The sequence below is a fragment of the Bacillus rossius genome, chromosome 3 (assembly GCF_032445375.1).
Source record: "Bacillus rossius redtenbacheri isolate Brsri chromosome 3, Brsri_v3, whole genome shotgun sequence".
NCBI classification, from domain to species: domain Eukaryota; kingdom Metazoa; phylum Arthropoda; class Insecta; order Phasmatodea; family Bacillidae; genus Bacillus; species Bacillus rossius.
In genome coordinates this window covers 5553724-5572666 of record NC_086332.1, presented here as the reverse complement: position 1 = coordinate 5572666, position 18943 = coordinate 5553724, and the positions used below count along the sequence as shown (strand labels likewise).

Sequence of the window (18943 nt, the reverse complement as noted above, 5' to 3'; positions counted from 1 at the left end):
CGAGAGCAGCTGTGACGAGTCGCCTCGTCCCGGGCCGACCCGACGCTCGAAGCGTCGGGAATAGCGTCGCTGGCTCACGCCACTCCGCGCGGCGGCCCGCGGAATTCCCAAGGCCGCTCAGCGATAGATAACGGCGCCGAGGCATGAAGACGCAAGGGGTGCAGAGGGGGGGGGGGAGGTATAGAAATAGAAATAAAATGATTTGTACCAAAATGTACTTAAATAAGTAAAATGCAGTAGAAAAGGATCAAAATGCATCAAAAGAACCCATTTATAACGAAATAAGTGAACTTTAATAGAAACGAATTTCAATGATTAAATGCATGAATTGTAAGGAAATAAATCATTGGAAAGGACTGAAACATGTGGAAATGTTATCTACTTGAACATATTAATGTGAAATAACCGAAATAATCTTAAACGATACCAATGGAAATGAAATAAATTCACATTAAACGAAATGAGTCGGAAAATTAATACATCATACAAAATCAAAAACAAAATCATACAAAAGCAAAATATAAAAAAAAAACACTTTTTTTCCAGCTACGGGCAAAAAAAAGCCACTGCCTTCGAGCTATGTGCAATAACAATGCTTTTTGTCTGTCCATGAGGCCGGGGCATGGTGAGAATATTTGTCCTTGGGTCAAATTAAAGATTACAAAATCACAGGCAAACCATTCAAGAAATCTCATAACTCGGTAGCCAACTTAAAGGTGACTATTTCCCAAGTATGTAGACGATTGTGGGTTTTATATTAAAAGTCATTGAACCTAAGAAATGTTGTATTCCGCAGTTATAATTTAACATTTTTTCGCCAGTAAAATTCCAATTTAAAAAAATTATTGTAAAATTGAGTTACTATTTTTAATATGACGGACACTGATTTAATTCCTTGGTTTTTCATAGCTATTATTTGCGAACTAGCATATTTATTTCACTAAATAATATTATTACTTTGTGAACTTCTGCGTTGTGATTCCCATAAGGCAGCCAGGTAATGAAACTAAGTACGAGTTGAAAACAGTATTGCCAGTATTGGTTCATGGGTGGAAAAAACCGACGCATTTCTGATAGAGATAGGAGGGAGGTTTAATTTTAAAAAAATTCGTGTTAGAACTTCCATGTTTGCTTACGCGTTTATAGCATTCATCAGAGGAGTGGAATAATTCGTGGTTTGAGATAAAATAAAAAAGAAGGGGGGGAGGAGTTGGGACAAGAGGAGAGAGAGAGAGACAAAGAGAGCATTGTAATTTACAACTTGTGTTGGTAATACTTCTAGCCGGACTGATCCGATCCTTTAACATGTGATCCACAGAGTACGGCCTGAATACGCGCGCTGTTGTAAAACCGGTGAGATATGTGTCACAACGTGTGTTCCCATGGAGGAGATCCTATTTGCCCGATAGCCTCCTACAAATTGCCCGGCCTAGCGTTAGATAATATCGCTGGATTTCATGAGTTACTGACTCTCCATAACGTAATTAGTCTAGTTACACTAGCTGATTTTGATGCATTAGGGAAAAAGGTACGTGGAGATAGTTTAGAATGAAGGCGCATCGCAGTCTATAATATAATACTGTTAAACCACAGCAAATCAGTAGTATTTTACAGGGGGGAAAAGTATAATTGTTTTATAGTTGATAGTACTCATTGCAGCAGTTTTAACAGGTTTTAAGTTAAATTTCACTAATGCCTATTAAATAAAAATTTGGTTGTCTGTAAAGTCGATTTGCGGACGATAGTTTAACGTGACAACGTGATAACAAAACATTAATGAAATGATTGCATACTTTTATGAATAAAATTTAATCATTTTTATTGAATTATCACTATTTTGTAGTATGGATACAAAGAAGGAGTGAAATGAAATACACAATTTAATTGATAAATTTACTTTTATTTAACTCATTAATTCAAATATGTTTATTACTTTAACGAAGAGATTATTTAACTATAACTTTTATTCATGTTTGCTATTTAACTTCTTCTAATCTGTGTTATTCTGTTAAGGATAGGACGATGATAGGAAAAGTAGAAAACGAATGGGAGTGTTTCAAGTTGAATGTGCCTCGAAAAAGTCAAATCGATGGTTGTTCCAATCGAGTGGAAGAGAGATAGATGCGGCGCAAGCGTACAATGAGCGTAACGGGTCAATGAGCGTTACGGGACAATGAGCGTTACGGGACACTTTTTCGTGCGTGCAGCTGGCGTTCATAGATTTATTAGACGTTGTCGTGTCAAAATAAATATCTCTTTTTTCTAGGATGAAAGGTAATGAAACAAATAAACGGCTAAGATCTAAAGCTGTGTTATTTACTTTCCATGCGCTGCCTCCGGTAAGCCAAGGAGACGCCTTCTCCTGCAGGTGTCTATGTGAACCTATGTCTCTATGACCTCGCTGTCGGCGAGTTATAGGTAACACTTCATGAAATAATATTAAGTCCCTATTCCCTCATAACTGATGTACATCAAAGTGTGTTTTTATCGCAGCACATAATGGTACATCTACGCTACGACCATATATCGGAAAGACTAGAAACTCAAATTTCTTTTTCTGTGCCCGCATGCAACCACCGACTACACTGCCATCTATGAATCTACAAATGAAGTAACGTAATTGAAAGTGCGAGACGATACAATGTATGGAAAAAATCGATTGTCGACTTTTTTTTAATTCGAGTGGAGGCTCGAGCAAAAAAAAATATCAGTCTGTACTCTACTATACGAGATGATCGATCTCCCATACTAGAGTAATAATAAACACCTCAATACTTTTATTTATTGTCATGATGCTCGATGCAGTTTCAGAAAGCTGAAACAGTTTTTTTCTTCTTTACATAATGGACTATATTATACCTGCAAGTTTTATTTTCTTTAGTTATTATAGGAGCTATCAAGTGATAAAACATTACCGTAAAAGAAGCACATTTAAAAACCAATAATATTAAATAATAATTTATTGTTATCATTAAATTCATACATTTAATTACATCATGAACAGGTCAAGTTTATTTATTTATAAGTGTTAACGTTCTCTATGAGTTTACCAAGTAACTTGCTAGCTACAGTAGCGCTATCTATCAGGTCGATTTGAAACACTACTTAGGTGCATGTCGAGCTGTTCGAGTTGCCACCTGCTGCCTCTACGCACCAGAACGTGTCACGCGGTACCTCAGATCGGTGCCGCGGTAATGGCTAGAGACCGGAAAAATTCGCGGGTTCATTTCATTATATGCTAGAATCCAAACAACTGTATATTTATGTTTCTTCTGTGATTGACTCACAATTTATCTGAAGGACTTTGAGCCAATAAAAAACCTTCAACCAAAAAAGTATCGAATCGCAAGCGTCCCAGTGGACGGGTGTCACGAGTCAATAGCCAATGAGCAGTTTGCATTTGCCCGAGTGTGTAGGGGATTGTGGAGTCTATCCTAGAGGTCATCGAAATCGCGAATTTTTCCAGTCTCTACACATACACCCCTGACGAGGCTGGCTGGTTGTCGGCCATGCTTGTACAGTCCGTGCCGGAAGGAAAGACGCAGGCGAGGACTCCGCGCCGCTGGGGGGGGAGGGGGCAGACGCGAGGCGGCGTGGTCGCCGGGACACGGGCGGTAATTAATTAAACGGGCTGGAGTGCATTGTTTGGCGACCTCCCTCCCTCCCTCCCTCCCTCCCTCCCTCCCTCCCTCCCTCCTCCAGGGAGGGTGCTTCTCGCCGACGCCCACGGTGTCGCTCGCGAGGTTGTTTCTTCGGCGTCGCTAACTTTTCCATTAATCTCCTCGTCGTCTCGTCTTCATTACCGCCCTCTGCCCTGGGGGAGTCCTCGTCAGCCCCCGAGCCGTGCAACCGGTGGCGCTCCGTCGGCGCGCGCGGCAACTCCGACAGCCCGGCGTGCTAGCTGCCTTCCGAGTTCATAGCGAGCTTTCTTTGAAAGATTTGTGCAATGGGAGTGCATGACTTGATGTAAGCTTTTGGACATACGCCGTTGCTAAGCACATGTATGTCTGTAGAGGTTTTTTTTCGTTTGGTTAGTCCATTTTTCTTTGTTTTTCTTTGTTTGTTGACCATATTCCTGTTATGGAATATTATGTGGTGTTTATATCCTGTTCACAGCAACAATTTTTTTGCTTAATTTGTGTTTTTCTTTTTTAGGTTTTTTTTTTTTTTAGTTTTTTTCTACAGGCATACATGAGCTTAGCAATGCTGTATGTCCAAAAGCTTGCATTAAGTTCATAGAGAGCGTTAATACTCATCATCAAATACAGTTGAAATGTTTTCGACGTAATTAAACATCTGAATTTAATAATAAATTAGTATAATAAACATACAAATTATTATTTGATATTATTCGTTTTTTAAACGTGAATATTTTGTACGGTAATGAGTAGAGACCGGAAAAATTCGCGGATTCATTTCACGATATGCTAGAATCCAAACAACTCTACATTTATATTGCGTCTGTGGTTGTCTTACAGTTTATCTGAAGGACTTTTAGCCAATCGGAAACATTCAACCAAAATAGTATCGAATCGCAAGCGTCCCAGTTGACAAGTGTCACGAGTCAATAGCCAATGAGCAAGTGGCATTTGCCTGAGTATGTAGAGGGCCGTGGAGTCTATCCTAGAGGTCATCGAAAGCGCGAATTTTTCCAGTCTCTAGTAATGAGTAGGGACCGGAAAAATTCGCGGATTCAATGACCTCTAGGATAGCCTCCATTATCCTCTGCACTTCTCAAGTAAACACGCGTGTTCATTGGGTACTAAATTGTGAGTCGTCTCCACTGGGTAGCTTGTGATTCGACGCTTCTTTGGTCGATAGTCTCTCATTGGCCCAGAGAGCTCCAGTTAAACCGCGAGCCAATAGCAGAACCAGCAGAATTATACACATGTTTGAATTTCAGCCTATCACGAAATGAATCCGCGAATTTTTCCGGTCTCTAGTAATGAGTAACCACTTGATTGCTTCTACAATAACTATAGAAACTGAAATTAGCAGGTATGATATAGTCAATTATGTAAAGAGCTTTCTGAAATAATTGTATTGAGCTCCCTGGAAATTAAAAAAAGTATTTATGCGTTATTGTTAGAGACCTGAAAAATTCCCGGGTTCATTTCGTGTTATGCTAAAATGCAAATAATTATACCTTAGTGCGGCTTTTGCCATTGGTTCACTGTTAATCTGGAGGACTGAGGGCCAATTACAGTCCCTCACTCATAGAAGTGTCGAATCACAGGCCACTCAGTCGAGACGACTCACAAGCCAGCAGCCAATGTATAGTTACATTTGCCCGAGTGTGTAGAGGATATTGGAGTCTTATCCTGAAGTTCATTGAACCCGCGAATTTTTCCTGTCTCTAGTTTTTGTCGATATTACTTAAAATTTTGTCATTAATAATTTTTTTACTTTACAAAAAGTTAAAAAAATTCTGTCAAACTTTACTTTGAAATCCTTAAAGAGATTTTTCTCGCTTTCTAGGGCCCTCTCATGCGAGATATTTCAGGACGTTGAAAGGGGCACCTACCTACCTGTAGAGACTGGAAAGATTCGCGCTTTCGATTACCTCTAGGATAGACTCCACAACCCTCTACATACTAAGGCCAATGCCACTTGCTCATTGGCTATTGACTCGTGACACTTGTCAATTGGGACACTTGCGATTCGATACTGTTTTGGTTGAAGGTTTCCCATTGGCTAAAAGTCCTTCAGATAAACTGTAAGCCAATCACAGAAGCAATATAAATGTACAGTTGTTTGGATTCTAGCATATCGTGAAATGAATTTGCGAATTTTTCCGGTCTCTACACATCGGTGATGCCCGTCTCGGACCCTGCCCTTGTTAGTTGTAACCTCGCCCTGACTCCACACTAGCCTCCGGGGGCCCGGACTGCGCAGACACGTGACGTCATAGCGCACGCGCCTGGCCAGTCGTGGACACCAGCTTCTTCGTCTGTCACGTGACCTGCACCCAATAAGACGGCCTGAAAAATTGTTCAACCTCCCGACAGTCAAAAGCTTGGTAACTTCATACTTCCGACGGACGGATGGACGGACGGGTGGAATTATAACCTCTAGATGTCAGCTAGGTGTTTGCTTTTAAAATATTATTATATTAGAAGATATTAAAGTTTAATTGTTTGGCGGCGGCTTTAAAAGTTTTTTTTAATATAAATGGTCTGAGTCACAGGAGTGTATTTATTAATTACGCATGATAACTCTGGAAATGTGAAAATTAATACGAAAGTGGAAAAAAATTGAATTTAATTAGATTTAAGTGCTAAGTTTATATGAATGTTTAACTAATATAATTACACAAGAGAATTATTTCACATATTTTATTAGTTTTCTCAACAGTTATCAGCATTGAAATGGAGAAATATTATAACGGACTAGCGGACCGTTGATAATTGCTCGACGGATGGGTGACCATCGGATGGTTGACGTTCGGACGGGTTACGGACGGATGGCTGACGGACGGACGGCTGACGGACGGACGGGTTACGGACGGACGGGTTACGGACGGATGGCTGACGGTCGGACGGATGGGTGACGGACGGACGGATTACGGACGGATGGCTGACGGTCGGACGGATGAGTGACGGACGGCTGACGGACGGACGGGTAACGGACGGACGGGTTACGGACGGATGGCTGACGGTCGGACGGATGAGTGACGGACGGATGGGTGACGGACGGACGGCTGACGGACGGACGTGACGGGTTATTGTAATTCTGGCTTAACACTTAGTACGTCCGTGAATCAATTCAGTTCGAGTTCGATGTTTCAATATTAGCTTATGTCTAAATGTTCCGCTTGAAATTCTCACTTTAAATTTAATAGTTTTATCAAGAAATTGTGACTATTGTGGTACTTATTCTAAACAAACGCTCATGGCTAATAATCGCCAGAATTCGACTGTTCTTTTGACCTCATGCCCAGAATACAACTTTCAGTTTACGCTTACACTTGTCCAAGGTTGAAACTAGTGATGGGCACCAACGGATAAAAAATTATCGACTAAATCGATAGTACCTACCTATAGTTATTCGCGACTAACATGAAAATCAGTTGATTAAATTTAGTCAATAGCCATTCGCACTACGTTCCAGACCAATCGGTAGTTATGTTGTGTTCGTTGGTGTTTAATATTAACTTAAGTTAATCGTTCACCTTGAGCTACATTTTCATGATTATACTTTTTGATGGTGCTATCTCAAAAATCTATATCCTATCATTGTTGGTAAACTTTGAAAATAAAATTGTTTGTAGAACAATGTCAAAAAAACACAAAGTGCTAGCATTTTTTTAATTTGTTGCATTACTTTTCTGTTTATACATAATCACAATCACAATGCAAAAAATGTCCTAAGATGTAATCTCAGTTAGCTGCATCCGAATACTAGCACTAAAAAGGCATCGTAGTGGAGCGGCGAATTTGGCGTTGTTTCCGAATCCTCACTAAGGATGCACCTGCATCCGAGGTTCCTAGTGATGCGACACTCGCATATACTGATGCGTCCCTGCATCCATTAGCTTCGGAATCGTGTTTAATTTTGTTTGTCTATACGTACTATTACTTTAGCTTTTTGGCATAATATTTGTTTAAAACGTTACAAGCAAACGTGATAACTCAAATAGAGACAAATAAAAAACCTTAATAAGTAGAGACTGGAAAAATTCGCGGATTCATTTCACGATATGCTAGAATCCAAACAACTGTACATTTATATTGCTTCTGTGATTGGCTTACAGTTTATCTGAAGGACTTTTAGCCAATGGGAAACCTTCAACCAAAAAAAGTATCGAATCGCAAGCGTCCCAGTTGGCAAGTGTCACGAGTCAATAGCCAATGAGCAAGTGGCATTTGCCTGAGTATGTAGAGGGTTGTGGAGTCTATCCTAGAGGCCATTGAAAGAGCGAATTTTTCCAGTCTCTATTAATAAGAATTACCGAGAAGCTAACTGAAACTTTCAGAGGTATTTAATTCTCATTATAAGTATTTTTAGTATATTTAGATTCATAACAAAAAATTTATTTCAATCGCTGACATTCATAACAGTCACGCTATATTAAATATTTTAGATGTGTTGTTATTTACGTTTTGCTGAATATTCGTAGGTATATATCATGAATCAAAATGGCTGCGTGAACATTAGTGCGACAAACTGTCAACAGGTGGTGTTAGCAGTAAAAGCCTTCGGAAACTATCCATCCATTAGTTTGGGGTTGCATTTGTGGCTGTATTTGCTAAGGGATGTGGACTCAACCCTTGTGTATTCGGATACATAGCTTACGTCGTCGTCGCCTCGTGTGTGCAGCGCTCCGCAGCGCTGGAGTCGAGCTAATCGATACTACATCGCTGCGATATTATAATCGCGGGGTTGCAGCAAGCTGTTTGCACTCGGGATCACTGGTTGCCCGCAGGGGTTAAGGGAGGAGGGGGGAATCAGTTCGCTGCTGGTCTTGTCCACGGGCTGCCGTCGTGAATATTTCATCTGTTGTCCCCGAAAGGAGCTTTGTGAGCGCCGGGTACGCCGCGGTCACAGAGCCAGGCTCGCCCGGGGCAATAAATCCACGAGCCTGGCTCGTACACTCCGAGCCGCAACTCTCCGCCCACGCTCCCTCTCCTGGCTCTGTAACTCCGCATTTGCATTTTTTTTAAAATTCGATATATATTTATGAAACCATATCAAATGACACACTTCCATACCCCATATTAACATGTGTAATATTGAGATTTTTTTGTTGGGGAGGGGGTGCTATCTTCGCATTTAGGTATATATATTTTTTTTAATCTACGTATATATTTATGAAACCATGACTGATCAAATTGTACCTACTTTTGATTGATATAACTTGATCAAATGACACTGTATCCTATCCAATATTAACGTTTTTCATCTTAAAACGTGGGGGGGGGGGGTTAGTTGTGCTACTTTTGCACTAATTTTGGACAAGCTGTATCCAATTAAATTTATTGGATTGAATGCTAACATAATATGATCAAATGATAATCAAACGATCCTATTTATAAAATATATAATTTGCGTAATTTGTGAAGGGGGGGGGAGCCTAACTACGCACACATGGCTGTATTAGGTGGTCTGTACTCTTTCATGACCTACTTCACACGCGAGGTATTATTTAAAAAAAATATATATTGTAGTTTATCATGGAATTCAGAAACATCTTACAGATATAGTTTCCGTAATTATTTTGCGTCTTTAATTTTGTATTTCGGCCTGTGAATTAGGTATGTGGTTTCATCAGTTCAATAAGTTTTTATTGGATGGTTTTCTGAACCTTGGAGGACAATTTGTATTTCAATCTCAACATGAATAAAAAGCACGAAACCTTGTGTTGTACAATTGTTAACAAACAACTGTATATAGACCTTGACGTAAATACACTTTACTTCAAGATACCATAAATAAATAGATAAATAAATTCGTTTTTTCCAAAACTCTGAAAATCCCAAGTTTATAGATTTAAGGGGAAGAATATTTTTTTTTTTTACTTATTTACGAAAGATATCCTAAAATAAAGAAATAAACTACAAAGGCCATACACACACATTTAATTGAAAACAGTTTAGCATAGAATGCGTGCTGTGTATTTATTCTAAAATGTAAAAAAAAAATAGGGATTGTTTTTTGAAACCATTAAAATAACTCAAATGATACTGATGGAATAATTCATATATGTATATAAATTTTTGAGTTGACTGTGGTTTTGGGGTCTATGGACCATGAACCGAAAAACTATACAAAGATATTCCGAAAGTCTCAAAATGGTGACAGTTTCAATAGGTAGTATTTCTTTGAAATTTACCAAAAAAATTGGCACTGACCTAGAGAACAACAGAAAACCTAGCAACCATATTGCCATAGACGATACGATGACGCATCATATTATAAAATCGGTGACAGAGTATAAAAATTGTATTTTTTCGTACAGAGATTTCAATAATACTCTAGCTTCTTAATCGTGCGGCCTTCGATTATTTTTTTTACAACGCTCTTGACTCGCACATGATTACCTTTAGTTATAAACAAGTAATACAAGTGGTTATCTAATAAACAAACTATTTTGTTTTCAATTTCTGTTATTCGTATAGATGCTTCATTGGTTTATACGCTTTTGATGGTGCCTACAAATTTTAAAAACATTTTTCTTCTCTACTCACATTAATTGGGCAATATTTTTAAAAAGGAAAACTTAAAAAAAAAAATTCCTGAAGCGCATCTAAAGAAGCATATAAAAAATTACAAGTACATTAACAAAGATGAACATTATCACGAAAATTTAAGGAATTTATTAAAGCTGGAATAACATCGTAATGATATATAGATAGAGACCGAAAAAAATCGCGAATTCATTTCGCGATAGGCTAAAATATAAATAGTTATACCTCAGTTCTGCCTCTGCTATTGGCTCACAACTCACCTGGATGACTCTGGGCCAATGAGAAACACCCAACCAAAGCTTTATACGAATCACAGGCTGCTACGTTGGGACGTCTCACAAGACAGCAGCCAATGAGTGGGTGACATTTGACCGAGCGTACGTAGAACTATGGAGTTCATCCTGGAGGTTATTGAATCCGCGAATTTTTCCGTTCCCTATATATAGCTGGCGGTGTTTTTACCAGCGTGGAATTTTTGCTTCCAGGACCGCTTTTAAAGATTAACAGTTCAGTGTTGGTTACTTGTCTGTCTCGCGGAATCTCCAAGGCAGTTTTAAAAAGAAGAAGAAGCTAAATGCATTACCCCCCTCCCTCGCTCTGAGGGCCCCGGTGGTGGGTGGTGGGGATGGAAGAGAGAGCAAACAGAGAGATCTCGTTAGGCGCGCTCTGGCGACCAGGAGTGGAAGCGACGCGTGTCTCCATCACGTGACGCCCATGTCCTCCTCTCTTCTCCACCGGACCTCCGGAGCAGTTTTACTGCCACTTCGTCGGGAAGACTTCATTTCACAGACGAGAGAGCCACACCACAAGTTCCCCCAAGTTCATGCTCGCTTCCCCCCCCCCTCTCCCCGGGGTTCTATCTCATTGTATGAACCGGTGTGGCATTAAATTTTGCGGTCGATTAAGATAGGTTAGCTACATTATAAATACTTTAAAACATTGTGGATGGTTGGTTATATTAGGTAAGTATAGCTACATTAAAAAATACTGTAAAATCATTTTACGGTTGATTAGCAAATAACTTTTTAATATGTAGCTATCCAGGGCTAGGAAACCGTTTACATGATTTCACAGTATCTTTAATGTAGCTATCCTAACCAAATCAACCGTCCACAATGTCTTAAAGTATTTGTAATGTAGCTAACCTAACCTAATCACCCCTCCGCCGACTGACAAGAGGCCGGGAGGGTCGTGGTGAAGTTGCGGCGGCAACAAATCCCCTCGCCAGCCGGACCATGCACTAAACGTAACCATGGAGCCTTCGTAAACAAACCTAAATATGAACAACAGTCTTGCCCACCCGGGCACACACACGGTGCGCAGAGCTTCAGGAAAAACAACGCGATTTCAAAACTACTCAAGATATCCGGTAGCGGTCTGCTTATGAAAATCATTTAAGAGTTCTCTGAGGGCCGAAAAGTACTTTTGATTTCGGATTAAGTTCTTAAACTGTATTTTTATAATAGTTAAAATGGCTAAAACGCATGTTTTCGGAGTAAATTTTAGATGTAAAACAACCGGTACAGATTCTTGAAAGCAATTAAGGGACTTGCATTACACTTTTATCTTCATTTCTCCGCAATATAATGTTACGGTCACCACTCAAATTTCACAGTTATCCTGTGACGACGAGACGAATGCGCGCCAGTTCAGAGCCTTGCGCTTAGAGGCGACACCGCGCTAGAAGCACCATCGAGCGTCGCACTTATCATCCCGCCTCACTAACACACGTACACCCCTGACGAGGCGGGCCCCTTAAGGGCCCCGCCTACCCGGGAACACACACGGTGCGCAGAGCTCCAGGAAAATAAAAAAAACCACGCGATGTGGATACTACTCAAGATATCCGAGTGGGCTCTGTTTACGAAAAGCATTTAAGAATTTGTTGAGGGCGTCCTAAGTAGTTTTGTTCCACGATTGAGTTTTAAAATTGTATTTTTTAGAAGATCTAAAATGGGTAAAAGGCGTGTTTACAGACTAATTTTTAGGCACAGGACAACCGGTTCAGATTCTTGAAAGCACTTAAGGGACTTGCATTACACCTTTATCTTCATTTCTTAGCCGTGTAATGTTACGGTCACCGCTCCTGTGCACGACGAGAAGACTGCGGCCCAGTCCAGAGGAGACACCACGCTAGAAGCACCAGCTACTTATCCTCGGTAACACTGGAGCGTCTCTTCAGTACCTCGCAGTACTTGGAACTAAATGTCGTGGTCATACGTCCCAATTCTTCAGCTTGGGTTACAAATGCTGTGTATGTGTGTGTGTCAGCGACACGTGGGAAGACGTGGCACGGCAACTGATGTCTAGAGACCGGAAAAATTCGCGATATCAATGACCTGTATAATATACTCCATGATCCTCTATGCACGCGGGAAAATTACATTTGCTCACTGGCTGCTGGCTCGTGACACCTGTTTGGGATGCTCGTGATTCGATACTTATTTTGTTAAAGATTTTTCATTGGTCCAGATTACTTCAGATAAACTGTGGCCCAATCACTGATGCAGTAAAAAGGCAAACGTTTTTGAATTCTAGCCTATCACGAAATAAATCCGCGAATTTTTCAGGTATCTACTGATGTCATGCCGCTCGGCGGGGAACACGACCTCTAAGCGCCCCATACACTAGCGGAGCGGATATGCTCGCCGAGCATATTGGCTGGTCCGGCCTCTTGTCAGACCGAGCATGCTCCGAGCCGGGCCCCGGACCGAGCATATCCGCCAGTGTGTGGCAGGTCCCAACATGCTCACCTCGAGCCCACAGCGAGTGTGCTGTCTGCTGTCGCATCATCATGTCTTTTAAATGACAATAAAGTTTTTTTTTTGGGGAGGAGTTCATAAATTTATATCGCACTCTTCGACCAGTGTGGGTTATAAGGAGTAAGGAACATGTCAATAGGCATATCAGACAAGAGTGCTACGAACAGCTAGTGAAAAAAGCCAGAGAAATGTTTCCAGACGCCGACGTCGACTTTGTGAAGAAAAAAAAAATTACAATTTACGAGCAAGCTTTCGTCGTGAACTGCGAAAAATGGAAAACTCCAAACAAAATAATCCTTCCAAAAAGTGCAATACTGCTTGCAGCCATTGTGCAAGTACAACCGACTGTCTTTATAGAGAAAGAGACGAGCATGCTCGTGCAGTGTGTGGTAGCGGCCATGCGCCAAGCATGCCCGCTAGTGTATGGGGCGCTTAAGCGGCCCGCCTCGTCGGGGGTGTATGTGTGTTAGTGAGTCAGGATGATAAGTGCGACGCTCGCTGGTGCTTCTATCGCGGTATGGACTCTAAGAGCAAGGGTGTGAACTGGCGCGCAGTCTTCTCGTCGTCACATGATAACTGTGGAATTTGAGCGGTAACCGTAACATTATATGGCCGAGAAATGAAGATAAAGGTGTATTGCAAGTCCCTTAAGTGCTTTCAAGAATCTGTAACGATTGTTTTACGCCTAAAAATTACTCTGAAAACATGCGTTTTAGCCATTTTAACTCTTCTAAAAATACGGTTTAAAAACTTAATCCAAAATCAAAAGTACTTTTCGACCCTCAGGGAAATCTTAAATGCTTTTCGTAAGCAGACCTCACTCAGATATCTTGAGATGTTTTGAAATCGGGTTGTTTTTCCTGAAGCTCTGCGCACCGTATGTGTGTCCGGGTAGGAGACGCGAAACGCCGGTGACTCGTGGCTACGGAACAACAAAGAAAGAGGTTGCCCTCGACAGCCAAGTAGTCAGTGGAGCTGAGGGGGGTGGGGGGAGGGTGGGTCCTGGATGTCAGTAGTCAGTGCGACGACGGGCGCCGACACAACAGGAGAGCTTAATTAGTCTGACAGCCTCGAGGGAGCGACAATGATGCAGATTCCGCGTTCGTGGTTGAAACCGGAATACACCAGGTAGCTTGTGTATTTTTTTCCAAAGCAAAATAACAACAACACTGAAGCTTCAATTGTAAAAAGAAAAAATTGGTTGTCTGTAAAGTCGGTTTACGGACGATAGTTTAACGTGACAACGTCATAACTAAACATTGATGAAATGATTGCATACTTTTATGAATAAAATTTAATCATTTTTGTTTTAATAATAAAATAATAAATACTTGAAATTATACTAGTAATCAGATTTTTAAAATGCATGAATAATTGACCTTTATTGCAGAAATTGTTGTTGTAATAAGTAATGAAAACTACATTAACTTTTCACTTCACTTTATAAACAGTCGACGAAACTGTTCACGTGTAGATGACTTGTAATTAATTTTAAAAACTGGCGTTTAGCTATAAAGTTTAAATGTAATTATGAACAAGTTTTCATATAAATAAACTGTAATCAAATATCTATCATCAATTATATGAATCACCATAATTTTTTAGTCAATTGTACTGCACTCGCCGATAGCGTAATGGAACAATGTGCGTAACGGGACACAGCGTAACGGAACAATGAGCGTAACGGGACACATCGTAACGGAACAATATGCGTAACGGGACACTTTCGTGCGTGCAGCCGGCGTTCATCTATTTATTAGACGTCACGTCAAAAAAGTGACACTTTCTGTTTCGAAACCGCTATCTAGCCGCATCGACGATGTGTGGAAACCGAAAACTGTTTAGGCAGGATCAAAATTCCAGGTGCAAACGAATAGTTCTGTTGGAGGTCAGATGATTTGAAAATCAACAATCACAAGAGACACGGAAATTTCGCGGGTTCATCTGGTGTCAGACCTCAATTCACAGTTTTGTGTTTATGCTACTCCTGCATATGCATACTTATTGGTTGATTTATTATTGTACAGGTATAACATCCCCTTCTTTTGAGTGGGAATATCGAAATGATTATGACACATTCATTGCAGAAATTTTTCGGTATCAATGTTTTCAATCTCCCGTGGAATTAAAATAATCCGCGTAATATCCGGGTATCTATCAGTTACTATTTATTTTAACTAAATATAGTAATTACTCATGGTGTATTCATTTTAAAACATAGGAACAGCCAAGAAAGAAAGCAGTTGTCTTTGCATGTAGATGCCCGAGTATTTTTTAGGTGGGTTAGTACCGTCATATGTATATGCTGTAATGAAGTATTTTTTTGTTAGAGATATACTTCGTATCCTACGTCTGGTTTTTATAACATCAATGTTTAGCATATAATATCATAGCAGGATAAACTAAAAAAAAGTGAATCAAGTAAATATAACTAGTATTTGACTCTGAATAAGAGTAATTTCAATCTGACCTTAATAAAAGTATAAATAAAATGCCTTGACTGGAACAAGTAAAAAACAAAATTCCGCATAACACGGGAAACGATCTCTCAGTGCCTCGGGTGCCCAGTTTTCCCACCCCTCACCATAAACTCCCACCCCTTCTTCCATGTTGGGGTGCTAACTCCATGCTCGATGGTCTTGAAAACTCATTTCCTTATCAATCTCGAATGCAGAACTGAGTGAGTTAATTTTTCAAATGCGGAACATTGTTCACATCTCAGTCATAATTAATTTAAAAAAAAACTTCACTATTTTTTTTTTGGCTTTCGCTTAATTTATAAACGTTGTAAAGATAATAAGTTCTTCGCTGTAACTAACAAGAAATTGAGTCGCTTTTCCCTGAAACTTTATCGTAAAACATTTTGAGTGAAATAATCATCCGAACAAGTTTCTTAAATGTTGTACGCTCTTTTTGAACAATTCGAGAAATATTTAATCCGTTATTGCAAAAATTATAAAGTTACCTAAAACGTTAGTGGAAACAAAATTGATCCCGTTTAAATATGTTGTAAATGTTCAATTTTATCTTTAACTCTTTTGTTTGAAACTTTTCTTATTGCTGCAGCACTTAGCACAAGGGGCGAGTAAGTGTTCTAAATGCTTAGCTTAGGGAGTAGATCGCTATATTATTATTTTCACGAATGTTTTCACTAGTAGCACAGCACCTGTGTCGGGCCAATGTTTTTCTCTTTGAGAGTATTATAGAATTTCTACAAAAATTCTGGATGATTTGAAAAGAAACCATTCACAACATTTCGGCTGCATGGAAATTGCGAAAGTGTTTGATTGAAACTTTTAGAATATTCGAGAACACATATTAGATGCCTTGTACATAAAGTTTATAACATTTTACAGAATTTTACAGAATGTTTTTGGAATGTTCTGGAAGCTTTAAAAATGTTCCAGGATGCTTCGCCAGTGCATAAAGTTTGCAGAAGGTTCTACATGTATCTAAAGAAGGTACAGAAGTCTACCTACAACCATAAGCCACGCCGAAAGGTTTTCTTTTTACATTCTTAATCACTATACTTGATAGCTGTCGCACTGGAGTCCTGGTTGTGGGTGCACCTGAAAAGGAAAAAAAAATGTTTATCTGAGTATAAATGAGCCGAGAACTATGCAAGTCGAAATATATATATATAAATAAATATATATATGTGTGTGTGTGTGTGTGTGTGTGTGTGTGTGTATAGTGGTGATGCTGGAATTTGCAAAATTACTTTCCGTGTGAAAGTGTTTCCTCAGACAATGTTGCTGCATCGCTAATTGTACTGTGGCTTTGCCTTGAGCCATTCTCATCCACACTCTCTCTCTCTCTCTCTCTCTCTCTCTCTCTCTCTCTCTCTCTCTCTCTCTCTCTCTCTCTCTCTCTCTGCAGCCTGTTAGCAGTCACTGCAGCTGGGGTCCTCCCCCCTCCGCCCTGCATCCTTCGAGGAGGGCAAACGAAGAAGTTCTCTCTGGCAATCAGCAAGATGGGTGCGGCAGAGGAGAGATCGCTAGGCTGAGAGAACTGGAGGGGGAGTATGGGGGGGAGGGGTAAATATACGGTCGCCCCTCGGGATTGTGGGCGAAATAATACCCGCGGGGCTACAGCCGCTATCCAATCGCTACTGTTTTCCAGCCTCCGCCCGCCCCCGTTTTAATTTCCACCTTCTCCTCGGTACTTTTCTGGCTTGCCCCTTCTCCCTTCCATTACCCTCCCCCCTCCCCTGCTGGCCCCCCTCTCACCCTGCGAACAACACGAGCCCGCACTTCCCTGCTGTGACCCTAGTCACGCAGACAATTGAATGGGAGACAGATGTTGCTCAAGGCTACACTGGCGTATTAAATGAGAGGCTGTGTTTCTTTTTACCCCAAATTCTCGAATTTATAATATTTTATATGTGTAAGTTACACTGACCGATAGAACGATATTTTTACTTGTATTGCAGCTTCAGTGATGTATATACGTGTTGTACTTATACATATTGTTACGAACGTTAGCAAGGCCGCGACACGTGCAGGTGCACAGCTGGCTGACATCATGTGGTCGCCGCAACATGAGACGTTCCGCGCGCATCTGGGTCGCCGCTTCCCCTTCCTCCATTCCTCAGCTCCCCGCGCGACGCTGTTAGTTTTACATCCGAAACCTGACAGCTGCGGAGTTACGCGAGCCGCCGACACGTGTTGCGAGAGATTTCTGCCGTCGGGTCGGCGCGGAATGACGCGACTGGCCTAAGCCGCGCTGGTGGATTCGAGAAGGCGCCTGGGCCGATATATATGCCCGGGACGCCGGCCTCCGGGTGGAGTTCAGAGAGAGTTCAGGCGGGAGCTTTACCGCGGCGGAGTTTCCGGGGCGATAGTGCCGCGGGTACGGCAGAGTGGCGAAGTCCTTGGACGAAGGTTCCAGGGCAGGAGTTCAGTGGAGTCGGTGAGTTTTCCCGCGGCGGAGTTTCCGGGCGATAGAGCGGCGAAGTCCCTGGACGAAGGTTCCAGGGCAAATAGTTCAGTTCCGGGCGATAGTGTCGCGGGCGCGGCGGAGTTCCGAGCGAGGCGTCGAGTGGGATCTCGGCGAAGGGGAAGTGCGACGGCGGTGGCGGAGTGCGGCGACTGAGTCCTGCGACGGAGGACCACGAGGGGTGCTGCGGCGAGAGTTGCGCCGGAGGTGCGGCCCAGCGAGGTGTGTGGAACGAGTGACTGAGTAATAAACCTTTCTTTAAGTGTAATTAATTATTTGCCATTTTAGAAGATTAATTGTAAGTGACATAAGTAGTGGCCATCAATAAATTTGTGTAGTGTAATACAATCTTTAATTGGGCTATCCTTTACGAACCCGGTAAATCGTAATAATATTATGACGATTACAACTCTTCAACTTTTTAATCGTTATATCTAAAAAAAAAAAAAAAACGGTGGCTCTTAGGAAAAATGAGTATTTTGACAATTTTTATAGAAAATTATTTGATCTACAATTTTTGTCTGGGCTAATTTTATGATAAAACTTACCATTTTGCTGAAAATTGCGAAAACCCCGTTCTTGTGACTTTTGACCGCGAGTAATTTTTTTTCCCAGGTGTCGGATCGATGAGGACTTTTCACATCTATATATATAAAAATTTAGCTTCCGTATGTATTTGGCCGCAAAACTCGGAAAGTATACGATGGTTTGGATTGAAATTTTTACAGAACATTGCATCTTAACAGAAGAGTGTTTATATGAAATAAAAGTTTGGGAAAATCCACCGGAAAAGTCGGAAAAAAAAGTTTCTATAACTAAATATCATGGTCACCCAACTTAGTTGTGACCTCGCTCGACGATGTTGTACCATATTGTCGAAGTTCAAGCACATCAGGCTACTCGACTATAATTTACACAAATATGTATATATATATATATATATATTTCAAGAAAGAATAAAAACCTTTATTTAATTTGAAAGTATATTCTTTCGACTCTATTGATAAAAATACGTTTAAATTAAAAAATATTCAAATTTTTGGAGCACAGTAAAAA

The 18943-nt window shown here is 40.8% G+C and overlaps 1 protein-coding gene across 3 annotated transcripts in view; it reads left to right on the top strand.

The window, feature by feature from the left end:
- The window catches only part of LOC134530127 (regulator of G-protein signaling 7), a 274032-nt gene that overhangs the window by 169159 nt on the left and 85930 nt on the right, over positions 1 to 18943 (top strand). The window lies entirely within an intron of this gene.